Source organism: Nicotiana tabacum, chromosome 23, assembly GCF_000715075.1.
Source record: "Nicotiana tabacum cultivar K326 chromosome 23, ASM71507v2, whole genome shotgun sequence".
Taxonomy (NCBI): domain Eukaryota; kingdom Viridiplantae; phylum Streptophyta; class Magnoliopsida; order Solanales; family Solanaceae; genus Nicotiana; species Nicotiana tabacum.
In genome coordinates this window covers 137,627,464-137,641,403 of record NC_134102.1, presented here as the reverse complement: position 1 = coordinate 137,641,403, position 13,940 = coordinate 137,627,464, and positions in this window count along the sequence as shown.

The window sequence follows — 13,940 nt, the reverse complement described above, 5'->3', positions numbered from 1 at the left end:
TGGATATGGGGGCCTGCTGGATTTCCCTCTCATGAATTGACCTCTGCCCCCAGACGGAGCACCTCTGAACTCTCCAGAATACCTGAACCGCTTATCTCTCATACCCTGCTCTCGGCTCTGCTGACGTACACCCTCAATCCTGCGGGCTATCTCCACGACTAGCTCATAAGAAGTACCCATCTCAACCTCTCGAGCCATAGTGGCCTGAATGCCAGTATGTAAACCCGCAACAAACCTCCGCACTCTCTCCGCCTCAGTAGGGAGTATCATAAGTGCATGGCGAGATAACTCAGAAAATCTCGCCTCATAATCAGTCACTAACATCTGACCCTGCTGGAGCTGCTCAAACTGAAACCTCAAATCTTCCCTCTGGGAGGGTGGAATATACCTGTCTAGAAAGATACGGGTGAACCTGTCCTAAGTTATAGGAGAAGAATCTGCTGGTCTGCCAAGAACATAAGACTGCCACCATCTACGGGATCTGCCCTCTAGCTGAAAAGTAGCAAAGTCTACCCCATGAGACTTCAATATCCTCATGTTGTGCAGTTTGTCCCTGCAATGATCAATGAAGTCCTCTGGATCCTCATGTCGCTCACCCCCAAATATAGGAGGATGTAGTCTAGTCCATCGGTCCAATAATTTCTGAGGATCGGCAGCTACAGCTGGCCTGGGCTCAGGTGTAGCTGTTGTCACTGGCTGGACTACACCCACAGGTAGTGCACCATGGGTCTGATATACAGCAGCTGCCTGTCCATGGGCCTGTGCGGTAGGGGTCTGTGCTTCCCCACCCGCCTGAGATGTGGCTGGGTCTGCCGGAAACAAACCGGCCTGAGTCATATTGTCCATGAATCGCAGCATACGACCCATGACATCCTGAAATCCTAGTGCAGAGGTGAAATCCACCGGAGCTGGCTCTGCCACAAGCACCTCACCCTGTTCCTCAATAATGCGATTTTCTGCTGGACCCACTGGAGGCATAACTGGAACAGTCCAGGGACGTCCTCGCCCTCTACAATGGGCTGGAGCCCTCCCTCGGCCTCTAGCAACTAGGGGAGTAGCTCTTCCCTGGTCTGGAACCTCATTAGAGCGCGTTCTCACCATCTGTGAGAGAATAAGAGAAGGATATTTAGTATTACATTAATTGCACGATGGAATATGGATAAAGGCAGTTTCCTAACACCCTATAGCCTCTCGAAGATAAGTACAAACGTCTCCGTACCGATCCGCAAGACTCTATTAGGCCTGCTCATAACTTGTGAGACCTAAGTGAACCTAATGCTCTGATACCATGTTGTCACGACCCAATTTCACATATAGGCCGTGATGGCGCCCAACACTACCGCTAGGCAAGCCAACTGATAAATCAAGCATATATTGATTAAACTTTTAATCCAAAAAAATAATAAAATACCAAATTCTACCAATGTATGTGCCAAGACCCGGTGTCACAAGTGCATGAGCATCTAGTAGATTATACAGAACTCCAAATACTGTCTGAAATGAAATAGACAGAATGTAAATATAAGAAGAGACATTGGTAGCTGCAGAACGACTCAGAAAGGCAGCTCACCACTATGCCTCGGGATGGCGTGGATATGTGATGATAGGTCCTCCACTAGTACCTGTCTCAGATCCTGCACAAAAGTGCAGCAAGTGTAGTATGAGTACGTAAACAACATGTACCCAGTAAGTATCAAGCCTAATCTCAAAGTGGTAGAGACGAGATGGCCGACTTTGACACTCACTATGGGTCAATAATAATAATTGAAATAAAGCTAGAATATTTAAATCAACATGATTCATAGAATATAACAATAATTTATTTAACCAGTAGAAAATAATTAAAATCTTTCAAAATGCAACAATTCTCAATATATATATATTAAATCCTTCAATTTCAATAAAAATTCCAATTTATCAAATAGTTTTACAAAACTGCAATTTTAATTTATCCAAATAGCTTTACAAGCTGCAATAAACCGTCAAAGTATCGTGTAATTATTATTATTATTAAGCACGATTTCTGCCGAGGTCGTTCGGCCCGATCCAGAATATTGTGTACACTGCCGAGGGACGTGCGGCACGATCCATAGATGCATCTATCCTGCCGAGGCGTTCGGCCCGCTCCACAAGAAAGGAGAACATTTTCTTATGTGCCTCTGAAAGGAGAGTGTATTTATTATAAAATAAATTCGGGAGAATGAATAGTTTGTTTTAACAATGAATTAATTTAAACAGAAAATTAAGTATATGAGATTTTTTTCCTTTAATATTTTTATCTAACAATTCACAGTACATATATATATATTAATTAAACAAAGAATACAATTTATTCATGCTTTGAGTCCTAAACTACCCGAACTTTAGCATTAATAGTAACTACGCATGGACTCTCGTCACCTCGTGCGTACGTAGCCCCCACAATTAGCAATAATTATTTAATTTTAATCACCTATGAGGTAATTTCCCCCTCACAAGATTAGATAAGAGACTTACCTCGTCTTGCTCCAATTTAATCCACTATAAGGCCTTTTCCACGATTATCCAACTCTGTCTGACTCGAATCTAGCCAAAATAATTCGATACAATCACTAAATATTATAGGAATCAATTCTATAAGAAAATACTACATTTTTAATAGAAATCCCCAAATTAATTAAAATTCGTCCGTGGGGCCCACATCTCAAAATTCGGCAAAAGTTATGAAATCCGACAACCCATTCAATTACGAGTCCAACGATACCAGTTTCACTTAAATCCGACTCTGAATCGATACCGAAATCTCAAAATTTCGTTTCTATGAGATTTCTAAACTTTTCCAAATCTCAATCTCAAAACACTAATCAAATGGTAAAAACAATGATATATTTATATTTATAGACCAAATCCAAGTTAGAATCACTTACTCCAATGTCTTTTCCTTGAAAATCTATCAAAAATCGCCTCTGCTCGAGCTCCAATTTGTTAAAAATGGCGAATGAGACGAATGCCCTCTTTTATAATTCTGCCCAGGCAACCCTCGATTCACGGCCTCGATTGGCGGCCTCGATTGGCAGCCTCGACTGCCAGCCTCGATTGGCAGCCTCGATTTACATCCTCGATTCACATCCTCAATTCACAGCCTCGATTCATAGCCTCGATTCAAATCCTCGATTCACATCCTCGATTTACATCCTCGATTCATATCCTCGATTCACAACCTCGATTCACAGCCACGATTCTTGGGAGCTCGATTTTTGGGCCTCGATTTTGGGCCAGAATTTCCAGCAGAAAGGGAAAAAAATTGCAGCAGCTGTTTTAAGTCCAATTTTTGTTCCGTTAACCATCCGAAACCCACCCGAGGCCCTCGGGACCTCAACCAAATATACCAACAAGTCCTAAAATATCATACGAACTTATTTGAAACCTCAAATCACATAAAACGACGCTAAAACCACGAATTATACTCCCATTCAAGCTCAATGAAACTTAAAATTTCCAACTCCTATATTCGATGTCGAAACCTATCATATCAACTCCGATTGACCTCAAATTTTAGACACAAGTCATAAATGACATAACAGAGCTAAAAATATTTTCGGAATTGGATTCCGACTCCGGTATCAAAAAGTCAACTCCTCGGTCAAACTTCCTAACTTAAATTCTTGTTTTTAGCCATTTCAAGCTTAATTTAACTACGGACTTTCAAATAAAATTCCGAACACGCTCCTAAGTCCAAAATCACCATACGGAGCTGTTGGAATCATTAAAATTCTATTCTGGGGTCATTTTTACATAATTAGACATCCGATCACTATTCGAACTTAAACATTTTAATTTTTCTTCAAAATTCCATATCTCGGACTAGGAACCTCGAAATTTGATTCCGAGCATACGCCCAAGTCCCAAATCACGATACGGACCTACCGGAACTATCAAAATACTGATCCGAGTCTGTTTGCTCAAAATGTTGACCAAAGTCAACTCAATTAAGTTTTTAAAGCTCTAATCCACATTTAAATCCATTTTTCGCATAAAAACTTTCCATAAAATTTTACGGATTGTGCACGCAAGTCGAGGAATACTAAATAGTACTTTTTAAGGTCTTAGAACACATAATTAATTATTAAATTTAAAGATGACATTTTGGGTCATCACAATTTAAGTTTGTAAATAAATAACCAATGCAAATAGCCACCAATAAAATATAAGAACTTAGCTAAAATATGTTTTGAAGCGCCGGTCCAGAAAATCGATAGTTTCTAAAACTTACAACCCATCAACCTAAAATTGAAGAGGAAGGCACGCACAAGGGTCAAACGAAAACCAAATTAAAACTTAATAAGAGATGAAGAATTAAAAAATAAAATAAATATAAAAGGCACCAAGCAGGATGACTTTGAATCAATGCAACAAAACTATATGTTCTGGGTATGTTTGGATTATAAATGTAGAAACATGTACAATGCAAATATAAAATCATTTGCAATACTACACAGAGAATAGTTATTAATGTAAATACTAAATACAAGGTAAAAAGAATATAAAGACGTAGAAACTTACCTAACATATGCTTTGAAGATTGGATTCCAGATACCCCAAAAAATATCGGCGGAGTGGCTCAATTAACTCCAACAAGTATATATAATTACACTGGTCCTTTATTCAAATTAGGAACAAAAATATTGAATAACTTCATAATAGAGAATATAGAATAAATCAAAATTCACTATAGTTGTTACAACATCAAAAAAATACCGCACAAGACTAATCTTTCAAAGAAAAAATTCAAGTGTTGAGGGAGATTAAATTACCTATAGTCTATAGAAAGACTAACATTCCAACATTCATAGGTACTTCTTGTTCATAGTTGGTATAACTTTGGAATTTTAAACATGGTAGGAATTGATTTAAAGATTCTTCAACAACACTTTTGCTTGTTCAAAATAAAGAAAACCCTTTATATATACAGACAACATAAGCCTCGAATTGTTCTTCTCCTAGTCAGATTGGAAGGTTCTAGAATTTCAACATAAGTAAAAGTTCTTGTCCTTGTGAGATTGGACTGGCTTTAAAATTTCAATACAAGGAGAAAAGAATATCACAAATAGCTTAGAAGTTCGAACTTAAGGGGTATTATTATCTGAAATCTGACAATTTTATCTAATTATGTCCTAAAACTAATAGGATTATAAGGCTAATATCTAGAATTCCGGTTATATCCTTTTATTATGAGTTATTATGCTTAATATTATAAGATTATTTTTATAAATCGACATTGTATTCATACTTTTATAATAACTAGTTTACTAACAATGGTCATGGTAGAGTGGTAATTAAGTATTCCTTTATTCTTAATCAAATATCTCGGGTTCAAGCTCTGGTATGAAGTTACCTATATTATGAAGCATTTTACTCCCAATGTGAGACTTATTTGACGTGAATCTAAGGACCCATTTTGTAATGACCCGACTTGTCATTTTAAGAATTTACACCCCATTCAGTAACTTAAGGTCTCGAACAGTCTCGCAATATGTATTATGACCCGCGTGTGTGGTCGAGTTTGATTTACGGATAATTCGAAGAGATTTGGGACACTTAGTCCCTGAGATAGAAGCTTAAGTCTTAGGATTTTTACCGTAGTCGGAACTGTGTGAAGACGACTCCGAAATAGAGTTTTGTCGGTTCTGTTAGCTCCGTTGGGTAATTTTGGACTTAGGAGCGTGTCTGGACTGTGAATCTGAGGTCTGTAGCCAATTTAGGCTTGAAATGGCGAAAGTCAAATTTTTGAAAAGTTTGACTGGGGGTTGACTTTTTGATATCGGGGTCGGAATGCGATTCCGAGAGTTGGAACAGCTCTGTTATGTTATTTGGGACTTGCCTGCAAAATTTGACGTCATTCCGGGTTGCTTTGATAGGTTTCGGCACGAGTTTTAGAAGTTGGAAGTTTTGGATGTTCATAAGTTCGATTCGTGGTGCGATTTGTATTTTCGGCATTATTTGATGTGATTTGAGACCTCGACCGAGTCCGTGTTAGGTTGTGGAACTTGTTGGTATGTTTAGACGGGGTCTCGGGGGCCTCGGGTGTGTTTCGGATGGGCTACAGACCATTTCCTTCTATTTTTGAACTGCTGTTTCTGTTTTCTAGTGTTCTTCTTCATGTTCGCGAAGATCACCTCGCGTTCGCGAAGTGTTACTGCTGACCACCTTATACTTCTTCTTCGCGTAAGCGTTCAGCCCATCGCGTTCGCGAAAGTTTGTCTTTTCCTCCACCGCGTTCGCGATTAGACACTCGCGTTCGCGAAGCTCTTCATGGCAGCCTCATGTTTCTTCTTCTCGTTTGCGAAGAGCATCTCACGTTGCGAAGGTTTCCTGTTTTTATTCTTCGCGTTCGCGGCCCTTTGCTCGCATTCGCGTAAGTCAATCGTGGTCCATTAAAATTTTCCTCTCCGCGTTCGCGAACAACCCATCGCGTTCGCGAAGCACAACTGGGCAGTTCATTTTTCTTCTTCGTGAACGCGACCCTTTCTCCGCGTTCGCGATGCACAATCACCTGGGCAGAATATAAGATTTCCAAATCGAGGGTTAGACCATTTTTATCACATTTTGACTTATATAGCTCGGTTTTGAGAGATTCCTTATGGGTTTTTCAAGCAAATCGATTGGGTAAGTGTTCTTCACCTAGAATCTATTTATTTCCATGATTCTATCTTTATGTTTATCATTTAAATTGTGTTTTGAGTTGAGGAAAATGGTGGTTTTTGAAGAAAAATTTTCAAAATGAAAAATCACGATTTGAGGGACGAAATTGTATTGGAATTTGATGAAATTGGTATGGTTGAACTCGTATCGGAATGGGTGTTCGGATTTCATAAAAATTATATCGGGTTTCGAGAGGCGGGTCCCGCGTTGACTTTTGTTGACTTTTTGGAATAAATTTTTAAGTCGACGTATTATTATCCGGAATTGTTTCTGACGAATTTTAATGGAGTTATACAATTAATTTGGATAGATTTGAGCTGTCCGGAGGTCAATTCAAGCAAGAAGGCTATTTTGGAATATCGGCCTAACTTCAAAAAGGTAAGTGTCTTGCTTAACCTCGAGTGGGGGAATTTTCCCTTAGGCATTGAGTCTTATGTGCAATTTGTGTAATTGAAAACCATGTACGCGAGGTGACGAGTACATACTTGGTTTATATGTGCAAATTTTATTGAGATAAAGTCTAGAGCATATTGTGTAGTAAATCAGATAATTGTTGGCATGTATTTAATCATCTACTTGTCGTGCCTAAATCCTTGCTGTTGACTCTGTTGTTATATGACAATGTGATGCGATTGTTATTTGATTATTATGAAATTTCATGAATTTGCTATTTGATAATTATTGAATTTTCCCTCTGCAAATAATTAATTAAATGAGCTTAAGAAGAGGTGTTTATATAATTATTAAAAATTTAATTTTTATGAAGACTTTATTTTATGTTGAGTAATTTTTATCTCTATTTGATTGTTTTTGGGTGTTGTACACATTGTGTGGAGCATTTGGCTATTTGTTGTAAAATTAATTGACTTGGTTGTAGCTTTGAAATTTTGTTGTGGCCATTGGGCAAATTGTGATATGAATTGATTTTTGTTATGTTGCTGTAATAATTTTCCGTGTAATTTGTTGTGTTGTGTGAGTTGTTATTTTGGGGAGATAAGGGTGGCATTTCACCGTTGATATTATGTGGTTATAAGGGTGGCATTTCACTGTTATTGTGTTTGTTGGAATATTATCTGGGTGGAGCGATAAGGGTGGTAATAGGAGCGATAAGGGTGGCTATTGATATTATCTGGGCGGAGCGATAAGGGTGGCTATAGGAGTGATAAGGGTGGCAATAGGAGCGATAAGGGTGGCAATAGGAGCGATAAGGGTGGCTATTGTCAGGGACGATATGTGATGATGTGGGATTGTGGTGTTGATAATTTTTATGTGATGTTGTGATTTTCTTGTGCTTATTTCTATACCTTGTGGAACTTGTCTTGTTGTTGGTAAATTGATAACAATTTAATTTATGTTGAAATTGAGAGCCTGTGGCTATTGCCAGGCGGATTATAAAATAAAATGTAGGCACGAGGTGTCGTGAATAAATAATGAGAATATTTGGCATGTGAATTGTCCGTGCAGTTTTGATATGAAATGTGGGCACGAGGTGCTGTGATAAAATGATAATGATATTTGGCACGTGAGTTGTCCGTACAGTTGTGATATGAAATGAGGGCACGAGGTGCCGGAAAAATATGATGATTTAATTATGGGCACGAGGTACCGTGAAAATATAAAAATGGGCTGAGACCCGTGTTTACGAAAAATATAGAAATGGGCTGAGACCCGTACTTTTATGATTATGAAATGAGGTGTCACATGGTAACTTTTTAATTGAAAGAATTATATTCAAAATATTTATTTGGAAGGATTTTTACTTAGAAAGTATTATATGAAAGAATTGTATTTGAAAGATATTTATTTGAGAAAATTATATTTGAAAAGATTTATTGAAAGAATTATATTTGTAAAATAATTATTTCAGAAAATTATATTTAAAAGAGAGTTATCTAGAAGAATTATATATGAAAGACATTTATTTGAAGGACTTGATTTAATTGGGTGTAATTGTGTTTATTAATTGTTGAGTGATATTAATGGTATTCTTGTTGTCTGTTGTGCATATAACTGGTTGTTTTATCTTGCCCTTATTATTATTTGTTTTCTATTATTTTGTATATTATATTGCACAGGTTATTAGACTAGTGAGTGTCTTGACTGTACCTCGTCTCTATTCCATTGAGGTTAGTCTTGATACTTACTAGGTACCGACCGTGGCGTACTCATACTATACTTTTGCACATTTTTGTGCAGAGCCAGGTATTGAAGATAACGGACTTGAGCGGAATTAAAGCGGGATAGTAAGGATTCAAGGTAGAGCTACTTGGTCGTCGCAATCCCTTGGAGTCTTTTTCATTTCATTGTACTGTTAACTTGTAATCAAACAGTATTGTATATTCGGTCCTCATGATCATTCTATGTATTCAGTTAGAGTTCGTGACTCAGTACTACCAGTCTTGGGAGGTTGTATATTCATATTTATTCTGTTGTTAGTTTTGGTTACTTATTTAATTAAAAAAATGGCTTCAAAATGTAATAGAAATCGGCTTACCCAGTCTTAGAGAGTAGGTGTCATCACGACGCCTGTGGTGGGATTTTGGGTAGTGACACGTTTGGGCATAGATTTTGTCAAAATAAACTTGGGTTTTATTTGGCAAACACATGTTTGGCCATAGAGTTTACCTACATTTTGGCCAAATTCCAAAATCAGTTCAATAACTGGTTTGGGGCCAAAATATCACTATTATATTTTTTAAAAATTGCCCCACTATTTATTATTTTGTAACGATGTTGATTCGTCTTCTCGGTTATCTGATAGTGTATTATGTAATTCATTAAAAAATGATAATTTTGTATTAAATTTATTTATGTTCAGGACTATGGTTTGCGATAATATAATGAATGTTATTGATAATGGTACTGTTGGGTATTTGTGATAGTTTTTAGAACTTATGGGTATAAGTCATGTTTCATTTTTTTTCCAAATCAAACTTCACCCAAAACAGATGTCCAAACACATTTTCATCTTCAAACCAAACTTCACCCAAATCAGATTTTTCAGAATAAATTTGGGAATCTATGGTCAAACGCTAGCTAAGTTTAGACATGCCCCAATGTTGGTATCAGACATCAGAAAAAAAAAGTGCTATCATTCTGTTGTTCTTGAAGGTTAATTCAAACCTGATGTGAATTTATTATATTACAATAAACTAATTTTTGTGTACGTGTGTTGCACATGTGGCTCGCGCTAATCAACAAAAAATATACTACCTCCGTCTCAAATCATTTGTCGTGCTTTCTAAGAATAGTTGTCTCAAATTATTTGTCATTTTAGAAGTTCAAGATAAAATAAATTATATTTTTTCTATTTTACCCTTAATGATAAGTATTCTTGACGATGGAGATAACACATAAATAAAATAAATATTCCATGAAGAGAGACTATATTTTAAGATATAAAAAGGGGTAAAATACTCCAACTCCCCTCATAATTAATGTTTCTTAAGGGGTGGGTAAAAGAGAAACACAATAGATAATTTGACACAGAGAGAATATATAAGAAACATAAATTATTGAAAATAGCAGTTGACACTAAAATAAGTGCAACAATTTCTTAAATGATAAAAAAATTAATGTCATACCTTGACATATTAATTGCATCCAATATATTCTAAACTTACAAAGACGATAAAAGTATTTTAAAAAATAAAAGAATTCTCATAATATTTATCATAATTGAAGAGAGATATGGTGAGCGTTAACGGTCTAGATCACGAAAATAAAAAATTCTCGAACGACAATGTAAAAGATATATGGAGATGTCATCTATTGTAACAAATGCAAAAGGAGAGAAAAAATAAATGACAAATAAATAAATTATATTCTATTATTTTATCCTTATTGCTTCAAGTTTGCATTATTTTAATTTGGCTCTTAATACTCCATCATCTATTTTGTTTTATTTTTTTGATTGCTTTAACCACAAATTGCTCTTTTTTTAAACCAACTTTATGTACTCTAAGAGTTTTTTCAACTTGAGTTTTTTCTTTTTAGAAAAGAATTGGCTGGCATTATTTTGTTAATTAGTTAATTCAAAAACTTAAATTTTTATTCTCAATAAGGAAATAATTTATTTTTTATTGATTCAAATTCTTGATATTGGCTCATCATCTCAATAAAGATTATTTTGTTATTTTTTATTTTTGGATATTTGTGTTTGCAGAATCATGTGTGTTACCAAATACTACTTTTCTAGTCTCTCTCTCGCCCCCTCTCTGTTTATCTTCTATATTTTAAGAATATTATATGCCATTTGTTTTAATTATTGAGTGTAATTTTAAAGATATTATACATAAAAATTTACTAAATAGAAAAATATTATTTGGAGAGAAAGTAGTTCAAATATAAAATGAACTATTATAGTTCACATATAATAACATGAAAAGAATTACGATTATATTACATTATTTAAATAAAAAAATTTTATGTAAGATAATTAAAAAATATTAATCGGTTTTAAAGTCCAATATAAAGATTTAACAAAAAATTAGGTGCAAGAAAGGGAAAACTTCTAAAGTATTAACCATTATTTTACACATAGATTTGCACCTTTTATCCATGATAACGTTTTCTCGTTAATTGTCACGACCCCAAACTCCCTCCGTAGGATGTTGTGATGGCACCTACTCTCTAAGATTAGGTAAGCCTATCAATGCGGAATAATAATAAATATCTGAAATAAATAAACTACAATTCAAACAATTTCAACTCCCAAAACCCGGTAGAAATAAGTCACAAGTTTCTAAGAATTTATTCTTTATGTCTCTATACATCAGAGTCTAAAGCAAATAAGGAAGACAACATAGTAAGATAGAAGGGGACTCCGGAGTCTGCAGACGCTGGCAGATATACCTCAAAGTCTCCTTGTATAGCTAGTTTACTGATGCTTGGTCTGATAAGATGTACCTGGATCTGCACAAAAAGTTGTGCAGAAGCATAGTATGAGTACACCACAGCGGTACCCAGTAAGTGCCAAGCCTAACCTCGGTAGAGTAGTGACGAGGTCAGGTCAGGCCCTGCTGGAGAATAAATAATGGCATGGTAATATGTTTAAAAGATATTATAAGATAAAATGACAATGAAAATGAATCAAGTAGTATGTCACATTTAATTACATCAAATAATGGCAAATAAATACCTCGTTGAAACAAAACAGAATTCTTTTCAACTTTAAGAAAATCACAATAATAATCAAAGGCAACTACGGCCATAAATCAATATCAACAAGGGCACTCCCGAGGTACCGCCTCGTAGTCCCAAATCATAAATAAATTCACAATATCTCATTTCCTTATATCACCGCGGGAGCCTTCACAATTTATTTAAAGAAAACATTTTTTTCCCGAAATAGCATCCCGCGTTTTAGCCACCCTTATCACACCGCATGACTTCTAGTAGTTCCCCTACTAGCCACGCGTATCAAGCCACCCTTATCTCACCGCATGCGTTTCAACACCCAGACCTTATACCACCGCATGCGTATCAATATCACAATATATCATAATTTGTACCTCAAGTGCTCAAATAATTTAACTTGCCAAAATAATTCAACAACAATATTTTATCACAATAAAGAGCTCACGGCTCATGCCAAAATAAAGCATCAATAATAGTTTTCCACAATAAAGAGCTCATGGCTCCCTTACAATGAGTATAAAAATATTCAGGAGTAAATAATTTAGGAAAATAATATTTCAAAATCTTTACTACGTTGCTTCAATATCAAGTTTTAAAATGTCAAATACTTCATATTTATAATATTTAATTTAAAGAAAATCAACCTTCAAATAATGCACATAATAAAAGAAACCAAGTTTCAACTAAATAGGTAAAACAATTAGTAAGAAAAGATCAAACAAATTTGAAGTATATATCTTAGATCAATGATGAAGAATATAACACAATAAAATAATTTAATAAATGCGCAACAGTGATCTACACAATTTAAAAATATAATCTTTCGTAATTTAGCCCGTGTACACACTCGTCACCTCGTGCACACGACTTTCAACACATTTCAATAATCACATCAATACCAATCCTAGAAAAAATATTTACCACACAAGGTTAGACAAGTCACTTACCTCGACTTGCTCCAATTTAATCAAGTATTATGCTTTTTCCTCGATTTTCCGACTCCGATCGACTCGTATCTAGTCATAATTAATTCGATACAGTCAACAAAAATTATAGTAATCAATTTCATAAGAAAATATTACATTTTCATTAAAATTCGAAATTAGCTCAAACTTTTCCCGTGGGGCCCACATCTCGGAATCCGGCATAACTTATAAAATCCGACAACCCATTCAATTACGAGTCCACCCATACCAATTTTACCAAAATCCCATAATAACTCGACCTCCAAATCTTAAATTTTCGGTTTTGGAAGATTTTGCAAAAATCTTGATTTCTTCCATTTAAATCCGAAATAAATGATGAATATGAGTATGGATTTATGAAATATAATCACATTTGGATATAGGACACTTACCCAAGTTGAAGTCTTGAAGAAATTCTCAAAATCGCCCAAGAACCGTGCTCCAAAACTCCAAAACGAAATGAAGGAAATGACCATTTTTGGTTCTTAAGTTTCTACCCCAAAAATACTATTCCGGTCGCTAAAACTCCAATCCCGTCGCTAAAAGTGTCACATCTAGTCGCTAAAGGTGCACACCAGGACTATTTACACCAGCAGTTTTATTTTACTAAAAAGGCTCTAACTCCATCATACGAACTCGGAATTCGACGATTCTTGTTCCTATGAGTCACAAATAAAACTACGAACCCATTCGTTCAATCGAAACTCAATTCGGAGTTCATTTGCTCAATGTGATACCAATTTCGTTCGTTAAACAATTAACTCATATTTCGCGCTTAAAACTCAATCGCGACTTGATGAAATTAGACCAAACTTTCCATATCACTCCTATAATTCATTATCAAAATGTCCAAAGTTTCGAAATCGAATTTCGATATCTAGAACTAAAAATGGACTTTTGGATCATTACATGCTTATGTTGAAAACATCAAACTCTTCCTTGACAGCCTGTAGTTTATCAATCATAACTTCTTGTACTCAACTCCGACTGCCAAACGGTTTAAAGTTTTGCAAACTAGATACAAAGTACTACAACTTTCATGTTTTTCTCATTGACCAACTCCTTATAGATTGCGAGATATAAGCTCCCAAAATCAGCTCTGTGCAGCAGAAATTTCTGGCGATGCACACTGCTATAGCCAAAATCTGCATTACC